Source organism: Falco cherrug, chromosome 6 (genome assembly GCF_023634085.1).
Source record: "Falco cherrug isolate bFalChe1 chromosome 6, bFalChe1.pri, whole genome shotgun sequence".
Lineage (NCBI taxonomy): Eukaryota > Metazoa > Chordata > Aves > Falconiformes > Falconidae > Falco > Falco cherrug.
Window position 1 is genome coordinate 1,896,098 of NC_073702.1, and position 26,852 is coordinate 1,922,949.

General features: G+C 37.7%; 1 protein-coding gene across 2 annotated transcripts in view; it reads right to left on the reverse strand.

Annotated features, from left to right (window-relative positions):
* Nucleotides 1-26,852, reverse strand: part of FUT9 (fucosyltransferase 9) — a 106,602-nt gene that overhangs the window by 48,717 nt on the left and 31,033 nt on the right. The gene's annotated exons all lie outside the window — the stretch shown is intronic.

Here is a 26,852-nt window from a genome sequence, read left to right on the forward strand (position 1 = left end):
TCAATAAATATCAAAGAAGTATACAAAGCACAGGAAGGATTAGGTGAGAATATTTATAGTAAAACCAGAAAATAGTCTGTAGGCTGACCCTTGTAGCCTTCATTCAGGCGTAACTGCTGTTCAGTTGGGTCATCTTGCGTGGTCTAGGGAACAGGAATCTACTGAAGGATTTAAATGAGAGCACTGCATTGAACTGAAATCAGAGAGGACTGTAGCTAACAATCATGCTAGAGCACTAGAGATTTAATGCCCAAATCTGCTGAAATGTATCACAGACTGCTTAATTTCAGCAGGACTTCAGTTCCACCTGATTTAAAAAATAAAAAGAAGCAGCAGCTAATTTCTGCTCACAGTCACACTGACTTAAGTGCTCGCTTTTCCATATTTTTGCATATGCAGAGAATATATTCACAATATCCCATAACAGTAGCAACTAAACTAAAATATAGTGATTCAGTGTGCAATTAAGGGAAAATGAGCTGCACATGGAATTGACATTACTCTGACTGACATACAGGTTTACTTGTAGGATTTATAAAACTTCCAAAAAAAAACCCCAAACAAACAAAACAAAAAAACACTTATCATAAAGAAAAAAAGTATACTTTTAAATGGATTGCACCCCAGACAGGATTAATTCCATTAATTCTATATATTATTTAATCAAGCAATACAGAACTCTTGTTATGCTACCAAGCCATTTCAAAAAGCAAGTTAATCATGCTCAGGTGACCGACAATACAACAGCACTTTCCCCAGGCATCATTTTGAATCTAATTTATTTAATCCAACAAGCATAGCAATGCAGCAGGCAAGGTAGTTTTTTCTAGTTTAAGTAAAGATATGGAGGGGGAGAAACTGGACATTCTTCAGAAACTATAAAATTTAACTTTTTGCTTGATTTGCCATCCACAAAAGTATTTTAAATAGCACATAAATTTTATCCTATAGTTACCTTTGTCAAGGTTACTAATTTCATACCTAGGCTTATCCAACAAAAGTCTACTAATTTTATTTTTTTCTGATTATCTTCTCCGCTGCCAAAGATATTATATTTGAAATGAAAGGCACACACACGGTACACTGGGAAAATCTACATTTAAAATCTATACACACTACTTACATATAACATACATTATTATTGTTGTTGTTATTATTATTATTGCTGTTGTTGTTGTTGTTGTTATTATTATTGTTGTTATAACAAAGGTACAATAAAAGCAAATTTGTTATGAATTGGATTAACTTGGGGTAAGAGTGGATGCAGATTTTAGTTTGTGTTTGCTGTGCTGGGTTAAAAAATTCTATACCAATAATAAATATGGTTTAAAACTATCCTGTTGTATATTCACTTTCCTTTTGCATTTGGAATGCTTCCTCTATTATGTATTTTTTCTTTTCCTCCTTTTACCTTCTGAAGTTTTCCAAGTTATCTTTATGTTTGAACTGTACATTTTTTCCCCCTGCTTATTCTCTAACTCCCTCCTTCCTTTCCCTTCTTTGGTACAGATTCGCGTCCCTTTTCTTCCACTCCATGACCTGACATTTGTTACTTTTAGGAGTGGATGTCATGGAATCTGTAATACCTCATGACAGATAATAAATAGCATGGAACAGGAGAAGCATGCAAAATACTGAAAAGAGAAATGGATAAAAAATTAGTATTTGAGAGTGGCTGAGCTGAGAAGAGAACACGCATGCAGTCCTCACTCCCTTAGATATCAGGAGTCCAAGACTGATAGATGGAACAGCTGTGTGATGAAACATCAGCAGAGAGCGGCTGTTGTGATGGCCTTGTTCAAGACAAATAGGAAGAAGGCAATGTCATAACAACAAAATTACGTGTATATATATATATGTGCACACCATCATTGATATTATATTTCCTTTCTTTGTGTTTCTGGTTTCAGAGCTAGAAAATATCTAATATTCCTTTCTGTATATTTTTATATCAGAATTGATCTCTTTTTAAACACTATGTTTCAGTTATCAACTGCATGATTTCACCACAGGCTGCATAATTAAGGGACTATTGTGACTCTCCTAAAATAATGAGTAACATGCAAATTAAATTGTCTGTGGAAGACATTAAAAATTTCTAGTTTTGGAATTAATCCCCTTGGAATATGAAAATATAAAAGTAAACAAGTCAGAGCACTGCTTAACTTTCATTGTAAGGACAAGACTGTAGTTATGTACAAGTTATATGCAAAACCTTGATATCAAACTATATATTACATCTATGTTCAGAAGCCATAGTAGAAACATGCTTCTGGAATTCTATTCAAATACAAGGGTTTATACTTTTTATGAGAAGAGATATGATGTTTCAGTTTTCTGATGAAAGAATTACTATATGAAATCACCTGCATTGTAAAATGACAAAAGGTATCCCTTTTCTTAAATTGAAATTAATTTCATGTCACAGTAAAGATGGGGATGGCATCTTTTTTTTTTTGAAGTTGGATAGTTTCCAAACTGTATACCTTAGGATCTTAAAAAAAATGGGTAAAATGAGTCATTGTCACAAGTAATGAGGATATTTTGACTGCAAAATATAAACATTTACTAAGATTTATTCAGGATAGGAAGAACTGATTTTTACTGGAGGGTGAAAATAAAAAGATACTTTTTATGAGGACTTGAAGTACTTATATGTCATTACAGTACAAATTATTACAGAAATACTGCATGCCTTCGATGAAAATAATAAAATAAACCCAAGTTACAGAAATACAGGTTGTATTGGTCTGCATAAGTCACCGTGCATAATTTCTTTCTCAAACTGATGGTTTTTAACATAGCAGCCTGCTGTGATTTTAAAATATGGAGTGTCTTCTTCCAAGTTTGATATTAAGGCACAAAGATTTGAATCCTTATTTTTGTCAGTTTAACAGAATAGGTGGTCATTCCCTACTGCCATGGGTATAACATAAACACCTAGGTCTGCTGAATTATTTTAGCCAGACGTCCCAAGAAAATCTGGAATCATGCTTCAACAAAATTAGAATAAGGTGGCAAGCACATATCTGAAAGACAGATATACTGCCCCTTACAGGTACACCATGTAGGCCATACGGTACTGAAATTTCACAACAGGAATGAAATTTAGTTTTAAAAGTGAATGAAATGAGCAGGTATGGGATAACATGCCATGAAAAGAAAGCTTTTTAAACATGAAATGCTCAGAATAATGAGGAAGTTGCAGTTTAGAACGGAGAAACACAACATAACTCCACACAGACGTTTGCAAACCACCACCCTGCAGAGATGACCTTAATCAAATATGCTGTTCGGCTCTTGTTTTTAAGATCCCTATCTTTTTTCGTATTTTCATATTTTTAATGTGCTGTGAATATCCTTACAGAGGAGGAAGCTGAGATATCAATTTGTGCCATCATACACAAATTATCCCAGACTTTTAACAGCTTCTTTGCTTTTAGTGCTTGTGAATGGAGTTTTGATATTCTGCCAAGAGCTACTGCCTATGTAATGGTCCAAAATGCCTCAGCTTCCCTTTCTTTTCATGTGTTTCTTTCCTAGTCACTAGGGATAAACAGAGATTTTTGGAATACAGGCGAGGAAGGAACAAGTCCTATCTTGCTGACTGAGAGAGACTCTGCAAGCACCATCCCACTGGTAGTGCACGCTAACAAAAAACAGACAAAGAGGAAGGTAAAACATGCTTGTTGTGTGACTCAACACACACTTTACTAAAAGGAAAACTACCTCTTAAAATTGTATTCCTGACACATTTTGGAGTATGTGTAGGCACAGACATTTTAATTAGGATTTTGCAATCCCAAAAGGGAAAGACCTCCATGAGATGAAGCAGTGCTTCAAGAACACTTTTACATTTTGAATTGGGTTCTTGGAATTAGATGATAACATTCTCACCGTGTTCTCTGAAGTGCCACAATAGTGTCTTTATTTGTAAGATCACATGCCATTTCCCAGATAAAATGCTAGTATAGCTCCAACCCTGCACAGATGATCTTGTAATTATGTAATTATGTAATTTATTTTTCTTATTTCCTTTTTTTTTTTTTAGGTTTTAGGCTAGTGCTATATTTCATAATGGTAAATACATTTTATATTGAACCACAATTTTTTATAATTTATATTGATCACTCTTTTATGTGACCTCCCCTTTGTTCTGATGCATGTGTTTTAGTAATTGTCACTGTGTACATTTATTACACCAATAGCAGAAAATATTTCTCTTTTGCAGATAAATCCCTGTCTGACCTGTCATTTATTCATATATGCTTTCATAACTTCTTTTTTGTAGCTCAAAGCCTGAGTATAATTGTTTTGTCTTTCTTTGCTGTCTATTCTTCAGACTGCAAACAGTAGATATTACTTTAAGTACTGAATATGTCTTCAAAATATTACTAAACTATTTAATGAATGGAAAGTATTTAAATATATATACTTAGTACCATAGTTATAATTAGAGGAATACAAATATAGGGGAAAATGTATTTTTAATCTTTGCAAGTTGACATGTGTTTGTGTTTCCAGTTGCAAAAAACTAATCAATATTGTAATTTAATGATGCTTGAAAGCTACCAAATATTTGTGCTGAAACACAAGGGTCCTTAACCAAAGAAAATATGCCATATTATTCTGCATATAACGTAAGTATGAGAATAAAGAATGAGAGAGGAAGGACAGAACAACAGAAGTAGGGGAGTTTCCTTCATACTGGGATTAGATACTTATTACAACTAGGATAATGTTTGGCAGGATAGATCCAAGTCAGGATTATTTATTAGGCTATCTAGGTAAATGGATAAACAAACCCTAAGTAGGCAAACAACTGATGAGTATCTTGTGGGTATCACAGAATAGGCTGTTCAAGAGGGATTTAAAGGAAAAGGTAGACGATCTGTAACAATTTTTAGAAAAATGTATAGACAGAACACAGAAGAAAGAAAAGGTCATGGGAGGAAAGAGAACAAGAAGTTGAGGTTGAGATACCCACATTCAAAAAGCTGAGGTACCCCCACAGCGTTCAGACAGAATTACCACTAAATTCTGCACCTGAAGGACTGGCTAGTGAAATGGAGGGAGTGTTCACATATGTATAATCCTAATGGCAGTGAAAAGGAGCACGAAACTTGGGAATGGCAAAAAGGAATTAGAACTGAGGGAATAACAACAAATACATACAGTGACAAACATTTGTAGATTATTAACCTGTATGATAAAAACAGAAACAGAAAGAAATGGTGGAAGGACACAACATGATTTAATTTTCAGGTTTTAGGAAAAAAAATGTATCATGGAAAATAGCTCCTGGAGAAGACACAATTTATTTCTGGTTGTGATTTATTTCTAAATGCATTGCTTTCTGTAGTTAACATGCAATGTCATACAGATATGGTGTTACAGGTCTATAGGGTTACTTGGAGCTATGTTTCACTAACAGACTAATTGTTGAGGTTTTTCACAGAAACAGTTTACTTGGCACAGAACAAAATACAGTCCGCCAAGAACACACACAAGTGATTGCCTATGGGGTAAAGAAGAATTAGTCCCTGAGATAATGTTTGATTTCTATAGGGTAAAGAAGAAAAAGTTCCTGAGATAATGTTTGATTTGAGCAATGTTATTCAAATGCAAAGCATTACAAATCCTGTAATGCAATAATTCTGGCATATATGAGTAATTTCAGCCTATGTAATCTTTAAAAATGTAATATTTAATTTCAAATAATTCAGCTTCATTTTCTATGTTAATTTGCTGGGGAAGTCACCTAAAAAGTATTCAAAGAAGGGGCTTTATCTAGGGCTGTGCTACTTCCTGAAAAAATAAAGAGCAGGGGGACACTGTCCTATGTTCATTCAAGTCAAGAGCCTGAGCCTGTTAAGGCAAACAAGCATCTCCATACCTATCTGGATTCTGCAATCACTTTTGCTTCATTGCTGACGGGGATAAGTTATTTGTCTGCTCAGTGAATCCCAGGTGCAGAGCCAATGCCTAGTCCCTGTTCCAGCCCTTCTGAGTTGTGAGTGTGGAGGCATGGAAGGTAAATCTAACTTGTGCACCTGCCTAAAAACTTGCGTTCCAGCAAGTAAGTTCTATTAAATGAAACAACATTATTAAAGAATTCAAGAACACATTTTCATTTGTTCAAAAGCTCCAAAATCCTGTTTCCTCTTTAACTTTGGTTCTGGGCCATAACACATCACAGGAACTAGCAGTTTACTGAGCACTTAATTATTGGGAGCAAATTTTCTCAAGTGCCTAGCTAGTAAGTTTAGCAAAAACAAGCAAAGGAATAACCATGAAGAGGTTCAACACAAGCTGTTTTATGAAATCAGTGTAAGTGCCTTAGACAATTTGCATGTGGTAATACCTAAGTTGCTTTTGCAATTCCAACTCTAAAAGGTGTACTTTCTTTTTCACCTTTGAACTTCTCTGTTTTGTTGCTATGTGCCATTGACCTGATGCTTACATTTTAACTTCAAGCTGATTTTTTTTTTTTTTTTGGTGGCTTCAATTATGTCAGTGTTCATTACATAAGAGGCTGATCCTTCATCTTCAATTCACATCCACATGCTTTACTTGATTCAATCTATATTCTTTATTTATCTGGGGTATCCAATCATAAGATGACCTTTATAATTCTAAAGCACTTTCAGATGAAACAGGAATTGCTGTTCTACAGCAGATTCCTAGGCTCCTTACTGCAGTCTCTTGCCTCTTTTCGTAATCAATGCTATAGTACTTAAAGAAAGATGTTAGAAAGTCCCATTCTTTTTTCTAAATATGTGCTTTCCTCAGTTAGGTTTCTTCTCCATCTCACAGCTAGAGACTTCTTTAAGCCTCAAAACATGAAGTGTCAGGACTTTTCTTAATGTTTGCAACTAGTAATGGTAATAATTATTGCAGGTCTTGTTTTTTATTCCCTTTTTATTGAATGACACAAGATATAATGCAAACACAGTCATCCTAGGATTGTTCTCACTATACTGCAACCTGTGCAACCACCCACAATTCTGCTAAGTTGGTGTAAAAACCTAAAACGTTGGAACTGTGCTAGTCTATGTCCATTCTGGAATTACCTTGCACTGGTAAACACATGTGCTGATAAAGGTGATGGGAGAGAAGACAGGGGATCAGAGCTCCCCACTTTAGACAGAGTTTAAGTTTGGATCATAACTGAATTCCTGTAGCTATGATCCAAATAAACCAAGTGCTTAAGGTTCAGTAAGCTAAACGACTACTAAATTCTGTTTCTTGGATGAAATTTCAGAAACCGATTCCATTTTGCTTACAATACAAAATATATGTTTCTAACTTGATAGAAATGAGATTCCTTTATAATGTGGATTATTGGAAGTTATTTTAGACTTGTCAAATAGACTCACTTAACTATTCAAAAAAGCCTGGTGATTTTCTTTCTGCATCATGAGAAAAGGTCTTGAACGGTGGAAGGGGTGGGCAGAGAGAGAAGCATATTGGCTGAACATGCTGAAGGGTAACCAACAGAGAAAGGAAACATTCACCCTTTAAAATTGTCTCACTGTATGTGCTGTGTATCCAGGGTCATTCTTTTTGCTTGTCTTTCTTCCAGACAAGAGCCAACAGTTATTAGTGTAAGTGATCTGGATTTATTTATGCCATATTGCATAACATATATCTTGACAAATAAGGTTTTTATTCAAATAATCCATATCAACATACAATTGTCAACCACAAATTTCTCCTGGAATATTACCAGTAAATTTCAAATAAACTGGCTGCGTAAGAAATAAATACAATTTAAGCTCTAAATAAATATAATATAAGCTCTATTTCCATAAAACTTTGAGAACAATACTTCTGAGGCTGTGGAATACTATAGTTGTATGAATATGACATGAATTAAGTTACTGCCATGACTGATGTGCTAAAATACATTATTTATTATTTCATCCCAGTCTCATTTAAGTCTTTGGCCTGTCCTGATATGTAACTCAAATTCTTCTCATTTTCCCCTGATTACTAACTGACACAGCCCACAGAACTGCTCTCAGGAGAGTCCAAGGCAAAACTTCATTTGCTTCAATAGTGCAGGGTAAATTCTAGCAGTCTTAAAATAATACATTTGTTTAAGAACATCAATTTCTGAACTGATCTCTTTTATGCTTTAGATGTATTTTCTGTAAATGTGTGTACTGATAAAAGACGTGCATAAGAACCAAGGTATGTGTACTGGTAAGTGTATTATTTGAAAATGAAGATGGGGTTGGAGTTTAAAGGTGAGATACTAGGATGTGTCCATAGTCCTCATTTTCTAGGTATTTTCTGAAACATTGAGTCCTGTGTGAATACATATTCCATGACCTTTGGATTGGGAAGTATAGATCCACAGCTGATGAAGCTGATGTGAAAATTCATGAGATTCCATTTCTATGCTAGTTGTGCTATGTGACTTCATTACAAAGGGTAGAATTTCATTTAGCAACCACCTAGCATAGTTTTTGTAATGTCCAAACTTCTTTTAAGAAGACTTTCCATGAGTAGTAGAGTCAAGTAAGTCCTGTAAGGCAAGAGGAAAGAACTACTAGATAAAAAAAGACGGAAGTGTAGGAACAAAAACTGCTGGAGTCAATATGAAATACTGGGTCACCTCAGCAAAGGGGACATTAGAAGAGAATGCATGTGCTACTCTGTTTTTGGATGCCATGTATTGTTAATGCTGGTAGACAAGTATGTTGTCCTTAGACATTAACTCTAATAGCAATAGGGATGTGTGGAGGAATGAGCTCTGACTTTAATATAGCAGATTAATGGAAGTAGCTGATGAACTGGGCTAGTATTTTCCATATTTCTTATGCTAGAATAATATTTGGCAGTACACATGTAAGCATATACCTACGGCTTCACCAAATCAGGTCTGAAATTAGGATATGGTAGTGTTGCAACAACTTTGACAGCTAGCTTCTGACTGTTGGTTATGTATAAACACTCAATCATAAAATAGCGTTAGTGAAGACCTTACGGTTTTTATTTCTTTTTTCAAAATGATGAGCTGTGGCTGCTCAATAATACCTAGAGATGTGTGTAGTGCATGATTTAAAAACAGATACATAGTGTAAAGTATGTTTTTGCTTCCTGTGCACAATAAAACGGGAGTAAATATGGACAAAGGGAAGGAAGAACCTATAACTCAAAGGTAAGTAATGTTTCATTTAGCTCTTTGGAGCAGATTTGGATTCAATACTTTTCTATAAGAAAATCATGACCTGTCAGAACCAAAACTGTTTGGTGAAATAATACCTCAATTAAATATTTTCTAGGGAAGTGCTCTGCAATCTAGAATGCCATTTCTGCTAAAAACCATGGGCACGACCAGATTCATCATGTCTAAATGATCTTTAACCCAGGATGGGATGATTAAGGTCAGATATTGAAGACTGAATTCAAGTATATGATTCAAGAAAGGCAGCTGATGGCAAAGAGTCTAAGATCACACACACAGAACAGAAACCAAGCCAGAATGTGAGGATGGCTTATGCCCACACGGCTATGCACAAATCTGTTTCTCCTAAAATGGGACAGATTTATTAATACGGCCAGCTGAGCCGATATGGTGTGTTTTGCCAGACCCTGAGCTATGTTTTGGCATTTCTTAGCACCAGAGAAAATCAAGCCAGGACACATGCTAAAACCTGAGCAGTGCAGGATGATGCTAGTGACTTGCTTGTTTTACTAGTACTGATGTAGCCTTAGTGTCCAGCATTCCAGTCTTCCCTTCATTTTCAGGTTTATTATTTTTAGAAATTCAGCAAAATGTAAATACTTCTCAATAGAAAAGGGCGTGAGAAGATCAGGTCGAGACACTTCAGTACAGTCACTTCTGATTCCCTGAGTACAAAGGTACTGGCAACAAAGGACATGAAGCAGGAGAGAAGAATGGTGGTGTTCATTATGATCAAAGGTCAGTACTGAGACAGGCCTTAGCCTAGTTTTCGACAACAGTTATAGAGAAATCTGAGGCAAGCCATCAAACATCCATGTGACTAACCTCTCTTCCTTATTTAGTGGTCTTAGTATGATATTTTCAATAGCAGGGAATGTCCCTAGGTGTTCTTACTCTTCTGAGCTGCAGTGATAGTTACTCAGGCACTTGCAAACTGATGCCGCTGCTCTGATGCTCCCTGTTCTGGAGGTTGCTTGCTGGAGCTGGGAACCTCTATATGATGCAGCAGTTAGCTGTAGACATATTCTTCCTAGTGTTGGTTGAGACAGCAACGTGACACAGATGGCTACCGTACAGTACTATATGGTGTATAAGGATGCATATGTTGTTGCCTCCCTTTAGTACCAATGTCTTTGTAACCAAACACTCAGGACTGAAAGTGCTATAGTATGGTTTAAGCTGATGCTACTGCTCATGCTTATAGTGAGACAATATGTTCTAATTAGTCTTTTAGGTACTATCTCTGGATGGATGACCATGCTGGAAGCTACTTTTTAAGTATGGGTATCATAATACATTCAAATTATTGACCTCACATGTATTTTGATTGCACAGGTTTTTTAAGTATTTCCTTTCTACTAAGAAATCTCACCTGTGATGTTGTTTTCTTAGATATTTTTTTCTTCCAAGATGAATTTATGTTGATCTTCTTTACACATTTATTTCACAAGGTTCAGGTTTTAAATCTCTCTTGATACCCTCATTAGCAACAGCTATGAATATATCTTTTTGATTCTATCTTTTTTACCTAAATCATTATTACAGATGCTAAGTAAAGTTACAATTACCAACAAAACTTACAGGAAATATTGGATAATTTACCAGATAATGCACTCATGCTTATTCTTTTAATTTAGTCCATCAGAATTTGAACTTTATGTGTTCATCATCTGACAGGACAAAGACAAAATTTTTATACATATTTTTCATGCCTCTTTTCTTTTTGCAATACATATTGTGGAATAAAAACGGTTTTAAGATTAAATGATGGCAAAACAAGTCTGCCCAACTATTCAGAGTTCTGTGAATTCTTTTGGTGTGAGACCAGGCAGATGAGCTACATCTTACTTTGCCAGTTTAACAGCATGCCATACTATGTAGATAGTAACAGCATAGATTCATACAATACTTCTTAAACCTTATAAGACCTGTCACTTTGTACTATAGCAAAGCATATTACTAAGAATCATTTAATCTACACATCGCTGATACTATGCCACAGAACAAGATTTTAGTATTTTACCTGCACTTCTATAAATCATGTCTGAATTTTCAGCTTTTTTAAGACTGACAGGACTTTGATGTGATTGTTGTAACTGTACATCATGATAAGAATGTAATTTAAAGTGATTCCCATGCATGTAAAAGATCATTTTATACAGCTGATTGAGAAATTTTTTTGTGAAGTATACAACATGAAAAGATACCAACTCGGAGAGGTAGCCCACATACTTAATTTATGAAACAGAGCTTTTGAATGAGATTGGGCCAGGAACAGTCTTCCCCATCCTGTTGTCACAGAGGGATATGAGATATTTCTTTCATCCTCCTGTCTCCATTCCCCTCAGGATCCTGGAATTATGTATACTAAAAAAAAAAAAAAAAAAAAAGCATGGCCCACTAGCACCTTGTCACAGTGCTATGCACTCAATAGGAGAAATTTATACTCATCACACAAACAAAATGAAGGTTCCTTACAAGTGGTATCCAGAATTTATATTTTTAAAATATGCACATTCCTTAAACTCCATGTAATCCATATATCTAAATCATAAACAAATGCAAGGTTCTTAATGATGCATTAGTCCAAAGGTCGGAGCCAGGGGGCAAGGGTGAGAAAAAATGAGAAATGGTATTCAGAGGGAAAGGGATGGATCAGAAAATGGGCAAAATAGAGCAGTGATCACAGACCACAGGAAGGAAAAGCATCCATTGTTTATATATGTTAAAATGTCTAGTCCTATTTGAGTACTTGTGTCTATTTCCATTAAATGAAATGACATATCAACTGAACCCATTGCATTCTGTGCAGGAGAGTGAAAAAGATAAAACACAGAATTTGAATCTAAAAGTGGAAAGCACAGGTTGGGTAGCTATGGTCACCTTTTGTCTTATGAGTATTGGACATCTCCATAGGCTGGTATTGACTGAATAGGCTTATCAGACCACATGGTGTCTCCTTTTCCTTTTGACCATAAGTAATTGTTACTTTTTCCCATGGCTGCAGCTCTAACAGTCATTGATCACTTCATGGATTTTAAGGCCAGAAGAGAGAACTGCAGTCAGCCTGACCTGCGATGTGACATGCAGTAAGACCTCACCCAATAACATCTACATGAAGCCAAATAATTTACGGTTGAATACAGTACACCTTTTAGAAAGAAACCAATATTGATTTTAAAATGTAGTATGATGGACAGAAAATCTACTGCTTTCCTTCATAAATTGACCCAGTGGTTATTTTCTCTCCTTCATAGAAATGTATCCCATGTTTCCACTTTGAATGTGCCTATCTATAAACTGTACACAGTTACACAGTAGGTTTTGTTGTAGTTATAAATAACATAGCATCCATTAGCTCTTTCCTATTGCATACTCCTAATTTATTATTATGTTATAGGTCAGTGTCTTTACATTCCCCTCGGTAGATAGATTACTTCCTCAAATAGTTCCTTGTGAGGGAGGCTTTGAGCACCATAATTAATTCTTCTGAGTAACAGAACTAGAAGTTGGGGTTTCAGTCTACTTCTTAGAATTGTGAACTAGAAATTTTTGAAGTATAGACACAATATAAGCTTTTGAGTCTTGTTTGGTACTTAGCTGTAGACACACAAATAATTTAGCATATCTGTTCTAATGATGAAGATGCTTAATGACCTTGCAAATGTTTGTTTTAATAGGGAAACAGCAACTGCAGACTGGCAAATGGGATAGAATCCACAGATAGCTGAGGATGAAGAAAACAAACTATTATATAGTCCAAAGATGTTTCCTTAGTAGTCTGAACTATCCAACCAGCTGCAGAAACAGATTCCCAGGAGGAAAGAGGGTAGAAAGTACCAAATTAAGTAGTTTTTTCTGAACCATGCTAACTACTGCATTGGCACTGGCAACATCATTCTGATTGCATCTTATCTTCATCTGTATATTACATTTTTAGAAATGCAAAATAGGTATTTTTATCTAATATAAGCTTCAAAATCTGTTTTTTATTTATTATTATTGTGTTACAAAGCAGATCTAAGCTTGAAATGTTCTTAGCAACTCCTCAGATAAATGCAACGCCTAATTTTCTGCCCTTATACTCTCCTCAAATGTATTGTAGAGGTCCTATTTCAAAGGGGCCAATAAATAATCTAGATTTGTAAATAGTTTCTAGATTTTGAGCAGTCTTTTTCTGGATAAAGCTTTCTCTCTTCTTTCAGAACAATCCAATTTCCAGTTTAAGCCACTGCTCTCAATACATCAAATACAAATGAGACATGCTGGATTTTCTGAATTGTTATAGTGGCGTAACCTAGTTTCCACAAAAGGCAATGGGAGCTTTATTAATTGTTCTAATGGAAGAAAAAATCCTAACCTTGAAAAAAAATTCTAACCATATCTAATCAGCTTTTGTGTCTATGCTAGCTCTGCCAAGTTGAGTTGCATTGAGGAGCCAACCTAGAATGGCAGGATACCTGATGCTGCAATTACTATCCAGTCTGTCAGAAGCCCTTCCTTTTGGAAAGCAATGCCACGCTTTTATCACTTGAAACCTCTTTATGTCATTTGCTGTAACAGCTGATAGACAGTGTTCAAACACTTGCTGAGGAAAACAGTCCCGTTTACAAGGACAATGTGAATAAAAATTTCTAGAACTATGAAGGACCAATTTTAGGATTTGTTCAATCTTATTTTAGCAGATACAAGCATCTAGTTTAAGCAGTAATTTATGTAAGGTTCTAGAGTCAATGGGGGGAGATGGTAAATCATGCATGACTACTTGATTGCCTTCTATAGTAAAGTGAATGGATTTGTGGAGAGCGGTGGATGTTCTTAGCATGGGTTTTAGCAAGGCTTTTTGACTGTGTCTCACAGTGTTATTGTACCTACGTTAGGGCATTATGGTCTGCTTCGGTGGAAAACTGGAAAGATGGCTGGAGGATTAGATTCAGAGGATGGCATTTAATAGGTCATACTCTCTCTGAAGGCCAGTTAACAACTGAGCATCACAGGGGTCTATGTGGGATCTCTCCTCTTTAATATTTTTGTCTGTGACCTGGAGGAGACAATGGGGTGTACTCTCATCGAATCTGCAGATGGCACCAAACTGAGGGCACAAGCCAGCTCACTTGAAATCAAGGCTGCCATCCAGTGGGACCTAGACAGGCTGGAGGAATGGGCCAACAGGAACCTTTGAAATTCAGTGAAAACATTAAATCCTACACCTGGGAAGGAAGAACCCCTTATGATGATAGAGACTGGAGACTGACTAGCTGGGGAATAGCTTTGTGGAAAAGGATGTGGGGATCTTGGAAGATGCAAGTCGAACATGAGACAGCAGCATGCCGTGGCAGCAAGGGCCAACAGTATTGGTGGCTGTGTTAACAGGAGCTCAGCCAGGACATCAAGGGAAGTTATTACCCTCCTTTACTCAATATTTAATAGACAACAGCTAGATACAATGTCCATTTTTGAGGGTCTTCTCCTTCCCTCATCTACCATTTCTCCCAGTCCAGGAAAGGCATCAATAACCTGGAGAAAGCCTAGCATAGGCCACCAAGATGCTCAGGAAGCTGGAGCACTTGCCCTGTGGGGAGAGGTTGAAGGAGCTCAGCTGGAGAAGTGCAGCTTTGGAGGGACCAAACAGCAGCCCACTGGTAGCTACCAGGAGGTCACTGAGAAGGTGGAGCTAGTCTCTCTACAGTGATGAACAGTGGAAGGACAAGAGACAATGGGCGTAGGCTGAAATAAGAGAGGTTTGGACTGGATAGAAGGAGAAATGTTTTCTGCTGAGGACAGCCAGACAGTGGAATGAGTTGCCTGGAGAGGTTGTGCTGTCTCCATCCTTGGAGGTTTTCCAGGCCCAGCTAGCTAAACCCTGAGAAACAGTAGGCTGGACTGAAGATGTTCTGAGGCCCCTTCCATCCTGAATTATCCTTATCCTGTGATTTTAACTCTTTGTAAGAGATAGTTGCCCTCATAAATTTAGGTGCCTAAACTGCTATGCAAAGAGCCTTGCTTGGGTTAAGATGTCTGATTTTTAAGGTGTTGATGTTAAATAGGAATGTCATCCTATTGGGGAACGTAAATGCAGCTAATAAACTGAGTGATAATGCTAATTATAGAAAAGGACTCTTAAATGACAAGCCACTTCTCCAATATCACCCACATAATACTGACTAAAAGTCTTTTCCCTTGGAAAAGCAATTTCCTGTAAATTCCTATCATAAATATTGAGACCCAGGACTTTGCTTTCTTGGTTTCTAGGCTGCTTCTATACACTGGACTAGCCTTCATCTTAATCAGGTCTTCCTTGAAAATTATCATCCTACATAATAGTCTAATCAGATGAAAAAGTCAAGGACCAAGGTTCTGCTGGTCATGCTTTATTCAAACAGTGCCTGTTTCTCCCATACCTTATATGACAGCTTTCAAAGCAGGATTTGGCTTCAGGTCTAATGCGCTTACAGACTTCTCTGATGAGCATTTGGCACTTACCCCCTTACAACTATGAGCTACTAATTCATTAAAAGAAGAGCAGTTAAATTACAAATGCAGCGTCCTTTGGTGTCAAGAAAGACAAACGTGTTAAGTGACAGCAAAGTCAAAAATAGTTTCAAGGAATATAGAGGAGGTTGTCTGGAGTACAGATGTGAGATGATGAGATGAACACAAAGGGAGCTGATACTCTGAAGGGAAACCTGATAGGCAAGGATAAATTATGCATGTTTAATTCTTAGATGAGTACTTCCCTATTTCTATTAAAATGTAGGATAAATAAATCTTATATATAGATATATAAATCTATGGAAATAGCCTTGAAGATCTCTGTAAAGATCTGTAAAGGGAGTGGCAGGAGCAGACAGGCAGCCTGCCTGTTCCTCCTTACACTCTGAAACGAGTAGGAGGAGCCTGGAGAGCTGGAGATGTCTATGAACAATATGAAAATTCTGAAGAAAAAATATGGACATTTTGTTCACAGGAACAGGAAGATGTTATGAGTGTCTTAAGCCTCTTATCTCCATTCTGTCCCTTCAGCAATTAGGGAAACTAGTAAATTTAATTTGTAAATAATCAGTGAACCTTTCATTTACATGATTCTAACATTAACAAAATAACACAACTTTGAAGAACTGTGTCCTTTCTTGTTTTTAACCTCCCAGTCATGCCATCTGGTCCTGTGCAATGGCTGCTTAAATCATTCACTTCCTTTTTAAGCTGACCTTGGGTTGACTTCTTCACATTCCACGTAACTGATTGAATTTAGTGGCAATTATTTTCAGATATTCTAACATACTCAATCCTTTTTCATGTACTTTCCAGAAAACTAGTTTTAAAATAAATTTGCACATGTAACATTTGTTATTTGCTTTGCATGTATAATTATACTTGCACCACTGTGCAGGCACCTTCAGTATGTTCAAAAAGACTATAAGGATCTGCCTACAAATGTATTCACAAAGGTAATTCTGGCATCATCTTTCAAATGTACAGGTGAGGATGAAACAAGGGCAAAGACACATTCTTTAAAATTAGGCCTATAGTAATACATATGTTCCAATAGATTAATGTCTCAAGTAGTAGAATGTGTAAAACACCATCTCAGTCATCTATTCTATGTTGGAAATGTCTTGAATCTTTGCCATATGCTGAGGCCATCCCCATTCAGTAGGCTTGTCAAATTACTGAATAAAATTGAAATGGCATGCGGGCATTTTGTCTCAATAACTTGATTTTGTACTGTCATTTATACTCAGAAGTTATTATAAATTAATTAAAAGACCATCTGAAACCCCTCAGGTAATTTTCAAACACAAGGAGAACCTCCTTTGTAGTGATACTGCTGTCCCTGTCAGTCTGTGAAGATATTTTAATCAGACACATTAATTTTACTCCACTAAAATGAAAGGGCGAAATATATGATCATGGTCTGTGCCTACTGTCAGTAATACATAAATCCACTGGCATAAGTAGGATGTGCAGGACGTAAGTCAATGGCACAAACCCAGCATATTATTTCATTTGAAATATAGCAGCCTATAACAAAGTAAAAACACATCCTGTGTAGGCTGTCATGTGTAAGAAAGCCGAGATTCAGAAGGATTTATTTGACACCTTTGGCAATTAATATACATACGTGTTATGATAGCTCAAGAAAGCGGTTGGCAACAGAACCTTCTAAAATGGCAGTTTAGCTGGGATGCTCAAGGATTTCAGGAAACTCACTGATGACAAAAGATGTCTGTCTGAAAGCTGCTTCTTTCTTCACATCTCTCTCCCAGTCTTACTCCTTGAGGTTATCAACACATAACATGAGTTGTCATACTGCTGGAGGGACTGGAAGATGATTCCCTTTCTCAAGTTTTCTCTTGTCTTGGTTTTGTGCATGTGAGACACCACCACTTCTCCTTCTCCAGGCAGTTTTGCTCCCAGATGCCCAGTATCTTCTGCTTACTAAAAATGTTGTTCATGGGATGGGTCCTTTACTTTTTTCCTGCTCATTCTGACTCCTCTGTATTAATAACTAGCCAGTGCAAGAGGTGCTAGAGCCATATCTTCATTTTATTATATCGGTATGGAGTCAAGGCTCTAACCATTTTAACAGTGGCTTTTTAAGATGTTATTGTCTTCCTATATGTATTGACCTGGTTGCTATTGCTAATAAAAGTGAAAGTACATTGTCTTCTGAGTTGCCACAGTTCACAAAAGCTATTCATTTCAGGTTAGGATGATATGCTGAACCACAGGGTGTCATGACCAAGAGAGTAATATACATTTGCTTCTGCTACTACAGCAGAAAAAATCTGAAGCAAATAAATAAGGACGATAAATTTTTAAAATATGCCAACAGGAATAAGGAGACCTCATTAATCTCAGCCATCTGAATTTTTCCTTCTGAAACTATCTATTTTCCACAAGTTTGGCCAGAAGAATTAATTTTTTTAGGAGTGGTTCTTCTAGAATGGAGAATGAGAAGGAATTGTTAGCAGCTTGCAAACTAAGCTGGAAAGAAGTACAATATACTCTCATTAGAGCTGGTTTATAATTTGGTGGAAGTTTTTCATATCTTTGCAGGAACTCATGTTTCTTTAGATATTCCTAATAAATTATAATTCCTATCATTGAATCTTGATTCCCTGCCATGGGTGTTTGAATCTATAATCTTGGTAGGTGAGATAAAAGTAAGGTAAAAAATTACAAATATTCGCAATTTATTTATGTACTTTGCAGTTTTCTGTTCTTATCTTCTTTTTTTTTTTTTTTTTTATGGGAAAAATCCCAATGTTTCCTGCTACTCACATGAAAATAAATATAACAGTAAGTGTTAGTGAACTGCTTTATAGAAGAGTCAGTACTGATTTGGGCTTTTTTTTTCTTTTTTTTTTTTTTTTCCTTCTGTTACTGTACTGAAAGTGTGCAGAAGCAGTGCAGAGAATGGAGGAGAGCAAAAAGGGGAACTCACTGTTTGAAAGTGGATTAAATCAGCTAACTCTAACACAGTTTGGTGTTTGAAGGAAAGCTTATGTCTTCAAGGCATGGATACAATGATTGCAGTTCTGGTCCTCAGCTCTGATACCATCTTTAAGGTAGGTGTTAGATGTTTCTAAGGTCAAAGTGCAGCAGATAGCACAGTACTTAAGGGCTGTTCCTGAGGCTGAATTCCACGATCCTTCAAAACTGAACATACTGTACTCTGTGCTGGACTTGCAAAGTCACATCATTTTGCTTTAGTTAGCCATTAAGCACTGTTTTTTAAAACTAAGAAAATCGTTATTCAACGCAGGACTAAAGGCATTGCCTTGTAATCTAAATGTTTAAAATTCAGCTCGAGAGGAGTGTGTTAAAGATTAAAAAAAAAAAAAAAAAAGTAAAATAAAAGAAAGCAAATACTACATGTATAGACATCTACAAATTAAAACATTTACAAATACATTGGGATTTTTTCCCCACTTACTTAAAATACCAAGTTTTTTAAAAGTCTGCATAATATCTTGGTTTGGGTCTCAAAGCAGACTTAAATCAGACCAGACAAAAGAAACACCCAATTATGAAGAATGGTAGGGACGGTGTCTGTCTCAACATTCACTAAAAACCTTCTCAGATAAATTCTACAACCAGATTTAAATCGCAGGAGCTTTTGCACTTAGAGTTTTTGACTGGTCAAACAAAGCTGTAACCTGCAGAATGTAAAGGTGTTTTATCCTTTATTAAAGACAAGGAGAGGCCCTGCAACACACAACCAACCCATCATAAATGGAAGATAAAACTGAAATAAATCTCTATTAACTACAACACATCACACACAAGAATGCTTTAAATTTGGGTCTGGACTGTGAGAATCCCAAATTTCTAATTAACTCTCATTTTGTTTGCCTCAAAGAAAAAGGAGATTGATAATTTAAAAATAACAGCTAGAACTGCAACAACAAAGTATGACTATTTCTGTGATCGTGCACAAGAGCATTTCCACATATCTAGCAACCTCACAGCAAAATTAGCTGAGCAGCTCCAAATTATACTGTTAATAATTTTTAGCACCAGATACCCTGGAGAGAGACAAAGAAAATGAACAAAGGCAAAGGACAGAGAAAACAACATATGGAGAGAAAATGAAAAAAAGAGGACACGTAAGAGCACAAAGGACGTATGGGTAGAACTGGAGAGGGAAAATAGAGAAAGGAGGGAGATGGAGGGAGAATGAATACATGTTAGAAACAGGGAAGATTTTAATAACATTATTCCCTGAGCCTGAATTCGTTCTTTCACTTTGCTCATAAGAGATTTAAAAGTATGACCTCACATGGAGAAGAATGATTCTACTTTTTCAAGGAAATTTTATGACTTTTATTATAATTTGTACAATCCAATAGATATATAGGGCACTTTGTAAAACAAAACAGGTTCTATCCTGAGTATATGAGGAATTGCAGATGAAAATACAGAAATGTGGTTGAGTCACCATTCCTGGAGGTATTTAAAAGGCACATACGTGTGGCACTTAGGGCCATGGTTTAGTGGTGGACTTGGCAGTGTTAGGTTAACAGCTGGACTCGATCTTAAAGGTCTTTTCCAACCTAAACAATTATTTCATTTTAAGCCAAGATATTCTTAGCACAGAATACCTAAGCCCAAGTCTTAATGTCATCTACCATGGATTGACTTTTCTTTCAGTGGTGCTGAAGACATTCATATGAGCTTATCATTTACAAGTGCAAAGTCATAGGTCCAGATAAAGCCTAACTAACCATGCACAGCACTGCTTTGGACACCACCTAGAAGCTACAGAAGCAGCATCAAAGCAAGCATTATTGTAGGGTTCGCAAGCTATTTAGCAGGATGCCAACCTACTGAGAGTGTTTAATTTGAAGAAAGGAAACTACTGAAACTGCCCAATTGGGAAATCAGTTAATGAAGTCTTGTGGAAATCAAACAGATGAGAACACTTTTCTTTTAAAAAGCTCAAATATTTTTCACTATTTACTCACAAAACAGAGCACTGGAAGAAGGCAGTACTTCGAGGCTGAGTCAATTCAAATATAGTTTATTCTTTCAGGGACCAGGGATGCTCCCATTATCAGAGAGAGAAATTAATTTTTAAGAGGTAGTTTAATAGCCTCAATTACTCACAGGAACTGATAGTATAATAAGATGCTGGTAGAACACCACTCCTGCTAAAGGAAATGTACTTTAAAGGTTAACAACATACAATTTACAATAAATTTCTTTTCTTGACTGTAGCGAAATGTGCTGAACTCTCGCAATGCTCAGAATAAAAAGCATACCGATTCACAATTTTTTCCCCAGGTCATGAAATTTCTTCATCACTTTACTCTCTTACAACTTCTGCTCTAACGTGACAGGCTGGGAAAGGTACATTAGTGGATCATATTAGCTATAGCAGTACTTACAATACGGTCTGAGATTATAGTCTTAATAAGCAAGTATTGGGTCATTTTGAAAATACATTCTGTTGCTCTGGCACTTTTAGAATGATATATTAAAAAGGGGGAAAAATTATTTCTTTTCATTCTTAAAATGTACTGTCTGGCAGTGGCAGAATCCAACTGAAAAAGAATTTCTTTTAATCTTTGGGCCAATTTAAGTGTCTGCACTTAACTTTAGTTAGTAGGTTAATGTCCTTCCGATCACATCTCAATTATATACACTTAAGTTTTTGCATTTAGATCATTGTTCTCCTTAACAAATCAATAAATAATACAGCTCCCTAGGGAATAAAATGTTAAACCAAAATCCAGTGGACTTTAACAGAGATATGTTTGAACTTTCTAAATAATATTGGAAGTCTTTCAACAATGACTCTGCAAAGCTTGTACAAACTCATGCTGTTAATGAGACCACCTTGCAATTATATTGACATCACTTATTCATTTTTCCAGTATAAGTCATTCTCTTACAATTTATTTTTTTCTCAACTGTTTATTTTGATTAACAAAAATGAAATGATATTGCTCAGTTTTACTCAGCTTGAGTAAATGCTCTTTAACTTTGCAGCAGCCAATTAACATGTTTTATTCATGACATATCCTGAAGTGGGCTTGGTGTGAAAGAGTCCTTCTCAGAGGGCTGTGAGACCATTGGTGGACCTGACTGTCCCTGTTAAGCTTCTCCAGATCTCCTCGCACCATGCCTACAACCCAGGAACCCATTTTAATACCCACTGGAGATGCTGAGAGTCTCCAGCATTGTTCCTGAAGAGTTATTTGGATTTCATGGCTTGTCCTTGGCCCTGGATCGTTACCTTGGTTTTGGCTGATGTTCACCAGCCCGTCAGCAGGGCCTGTTGCCATCACCACCCTGATTGTCTCACTGGCTCGGGTGCTGTGGACTGCACCTCATCAGTGTGGGCTCTGCTCCCATGGCTGCCATTGGCCCCCAGCACCCCGGCCCTTAGAAAGCTGCTGGCCTGCACAGCATCCTGGCAGTGAGCTCAGACCTTCTTGAGCCCTGAGACAGGCACCATGAAGACTGACCACCATGTTGGTCCCATAGCCCCTGCTGTCCTCCAGACTCCGACTCTGCACCCAGAGCTTGCCCCACAGCCCCCCAACCCTTCCATGCTGACTGAGCAAAGGTGTGAGGATTTCTCCATCAGATGCTGTAAATACTCCCTGCTTTACCCAGGGGACAAGTATCAGCCCTCCAGCACCATTCACTCCTGGTTCTAAGGAAAGGCCTTAAACTGGGTGTCCTCCTATATGGAGCCAATGGCTGCCTGTGACTGAGCCACGAACCCTTACAATGGAAGAAGGCTCAGAAGAGATGGTATGGATAATGTGCTCGCAATGCTCAGAGGGTAGAAAGTGACCACAGTTATAGTAATGGATGATAAACTTGAGCAGGGGAGTTGGGCCAGGTGTTCTCGAGAGGTCCCTGCCATTGTAAACGATTCAGTGATTCTGTGCAAGAGGTGGTTCAAAGGTGTGCTGCAAAGCCAAAGAGAGTAATAAAAAGAGGACTGGCAAAGGAGCAAGAGACGTCCAAGGCTCTTCATCTTGGCCTACAGTTTTCTACAACACCTCACTCTCAGAATTTGCACCTTTGATATAAATTATGTATACAAGTAAAAAGTGATACAACACTAACTGAAAGGTAATCTTGAGCCTAAAATTTGTGACTGACTTCATGCATTACAAGAAAGAGGTGTAACATTTTACCTACTCAAAGCTTGAATGACTGCTTTTTAAAAAGTAGCATTAATTCTGTGGTGCTTGAGATGATTTGATTAAACCCTGGAACCACTGAAATCTAGGTAAGGTTTGCCACTGACTTGCAGAGTTTTGCATAATTTACTCTCTAGTAAGAGTCATTACACATATATGTTGAAATTCCTACAGTGCGCCTGTAAATATTTTAATGAATTGACTCTTCCCATTCCCCTCCATTTTTAAGTCTTCTTACTAGTGTGTGCATTTTTCCTCGTGGAAAGTATGCTTGCAGCCTTGGGAAAGCTCTGGCTTAGTCTGTACAAACTCCTGTGTCACCACTATAGCACCACAACACTGAGTAATTTACTGAACACACACCCTATAGAACTCAGCACTGAAATGAAGCGCTGTAACTGCATGATACATCTGGATTCCTCTTCATACCATGTCAACAACTCTGCCAAGACTCCTCGACCACTCAACAAAGTCAAATGTGCAGAATCAAATGGGCATTGGAGACCCCACATAAAATTCTGCAGTTCCAATCTATGAAACACAGGTAGACCTCTAAACAGTGCAGTCAGAATATTAGGTCTGTATCCCCGGCATGTTGCAGAACGTGCAGGAGGGCTTAGAGAAGCATACTTGGCTGCGTGCTGCAGGCTTGCCCACACAATCCTGGTGTCCGGTTCTGGGGACAGGCCACGGTCTCTCTTTGTCCCTACACATTATGACGTTAAGATACTGAACAACTTCCAGTGACTGTAGTGGAACTTGCATCAGAAGTTAATTTCTGCTCAAGATGACACCACATGAGCAAGTGCTAGGAAAATTAGAAAACTGTGACAGATTGGATTCACTCTCGGCAAGATGTGACATGCTTCACCTTTCACCACTGACTGGTCTAAAGAAGGAATTGTGACAGAGCTGACTTCCGTCTAATGCAGTTTGAAGATCCCATGTCAGGGGGTGAGGAGTGATGATAAACAGATAAATATTCCATGTAAGCAAAATAAATGAGCAAACAAACAAAAAACCATACAAAATCAAAACAGCTAGACAAGCTCTATCTGTTATAGCACAGTTACTGCAAACCTTCTGTTTTCAGTACAGATTTTACCATTATGTCAGAAAATGTAATTCTGACAACAGAGCATAGTCACAGACCACAGTGTTTATCTGTAATCACTGATTAATTTTCAATATCCTGGTCTTGACTACGTACCATCAATTTGCCTTGGTGTGACACAGGAACTCAGGATAGTGAAGGGTTTATTTACTCTTTCCAATTCATGTGGCTGAAGAAGACCTGTTTCTGGAACACTGATGCTCACCATACCTATTACACTATCTAATTAACATGAGGTATAAAACACTTGTGTAATGGGCTGATGCCCATTTATGTACAAGGTTGGAAGGGTAGTCCCCGGGCCAGCTGGAGAGAATAAAGGTTTTATTAGTGGTTGTATCTAAAGGATAATTATCATGCGCAGGTGTTCCTCAGTGCCCAATTCTAGGGCCAGTCCTGTTCCATATATTTATCAGTGATCTGCATGCAGCAGTTGAATGCACCGTTAGTAAGTTTGCTGGTGATACCAAACTGAGAGGTGCTGTTGACTCTCTTGAGGGACAAGAGGTCTTGCAGAAGGATCTTGAGGGACAAGAGGTCTTGCAGAAGCAGCATTGCTTTATGATTAATGGGATGAAATTTAACAAGGTGAAATGCTGGATTCTGCGCCTAGGATGGAGTAATGACTGGCACAAGTATAAATTGGGAAAGAAGTGGCTGGAGAGCAGCCCTATAGAAAGGGATGTGGGGGTGCGGGCTGACAGCGGGCTCCATGTGAGCCAGCAGGGTGCCCCGGCAGCCAAGAGGGCAAACGGCACCCTGGGGTGCGTCAGACACGCTGTAACCAGCCGGTCAGGAGAGGTGATTATCCTGCTGTATCCAGCCTTGGTGCAGCCTCACCCTGAACACTGCGTGCTGTTCTGGTCCAGAGGAGGGCAACAAAGCTGGTGCAAGGGATGGAAGGAATGGCCTATGAGGAGAGACTGAGGACTTCGGTCTTGTCTAGTTCGGAGAAAAGGAGGCTGAGGGGTGACCTCACTGCTCTCCAAAGCTTCCTGAGAAGGGGAAGTGGAGAAGGGAGTCGTTGATCTCTTCTCTCTGGTATACAGTGACAGGATGCGTGGCCGTGGTTCACAACTGCTCCAGGGGAGGTTTAGACTGGACATTAAGAAGCATTTCTTTACCAAGAGGGTGGCTAAACACTGGAACAGGCTTCCTAGAGAGGGGGTCAATGCCCCAAACCTGTCAGTGTTTAAGAGGCATTTGGACAAATGCCTTAAAAATATGGTTTAACTTTTGGTCAGCCCTGAATTGGTCAGGCAGCTGGATGAGATGATGTTGTAGGTTGACAGAAATAGTCTATTCCGTTCTAGCAAAGTAGTGCTTACAAACCGCAGACTGCAAGAGACTGACTGTAGATATAAACTTTCAACCAGAGATGGAAGCTTCACCTGTGCAGCAGCATTTGCAACTTTCTTCTGATCACAGAAGTAACTTCTGATTTCCTTCAGTTCAGCTTCCACTGGCTGCTTTCCATTCCTAGGCGGACTGTGTCTATGTGCTGCAGTTATTAACTACTCCTGCCTCAGTCCCCGTGGAAATAGAAATAAAACTGAGATGATACTAAAAGGTTGCTAGGAAACAGCCAGATGATGATGATGATGATGAGAACAGTATCCTGCCCTCTCTTCAGGTTATTTCACCAATTACAGGTGCTGCTAAGGAATCCCATTAAAAAAAAAGATTAGGAATGCTTTCTGTACCTGCACTGAGTAAGGCAAATGCAAAATTGTCTTTCTGACAAGATTTTGCTGCCTTCCTCAAGTGTATATGGAACTACTCTTAAAATTCATTCTAACTCAGAGTGACTCAGAACACAGTAGATTATTTGACAAGTTCTATAGTACATTTATTATACTTGATATATCTCTTTATAGTATACTCACAATGAATATTTGAGTGCCTTCCAGTAGTGCATTAAGCAATGTGACTAATGCTTGTTACGTGTTTATTCTTTTATTCCTCTCCCCAGGGGAAGATGTGTCTACTGAGCAATGTTTTGTTTTACAACATATAATGCTTGTCTGACTGTTTGTCTAAATGTTTATGTTACAAAAGGAAAGGTTAAGAAAATCCAATTTGCGCTTGGAAAGGAAGGTGGCACTCAAACTTGCCTTCTGGAGAAGTCGATTTCTCAGTCTCAGACTGGCCCCAGCAAAAGCACTGGTTTTGCTTTAATAAGATTTACCATCCTTGCAAAGGTTTCCCTTTGCCAGTAGAATGAAACTGTCGATCACCTTTTTCATTCTGGGACTTCAGTTTAGATACCCTGGGCCCTGGCCGCAAAAAGACTGGGAAAAAGTGCAAATTTGAATCCAATTCAGTAGCTGATGAGACTGGAAATAACACACTCTAAAGTACAGCAGCTGCTTGTCAGCTGGAACAGCTCAAAATTCCCCACAGCTCACCATTTTCCTACCAGAAAGGCTGTTCCTCTTGCCAAACAATTTTGCTGTGTCCTGCAAAGGTACTGCAACCCCGAACGACTTCTATCAAAAGTGAGTTTCTGATGGCATATGCTGTGGGAGTAATGCTTCTTTGTGCAGGAAGCTTCTGAATATGAAAAATATAAGGATTAGCAGCTTCTAGACCCGCGTAGGAAAATCAGACGCCTGAAGAAAACAGCTGGGAAGGAAAAGAAAGAAGTTATGGTCCTGTTTGTTTTGCTATATTGTTAAAATAGAAAAAGTTTGAAAGACATACCTTCTCTAAATGATCTTTTTTTACTAATTTTTCAATACATGATAGAATTATTTAATGATTAATTAATTTTATGAGCTATAAGCCACTAGATCCTGATTTTAAGCTTTTGCTCTGCCAAGTTTGCAGTGAGATGCCGGCAATTTTGTGAAAGGAATGTATAAAAGAGATACTG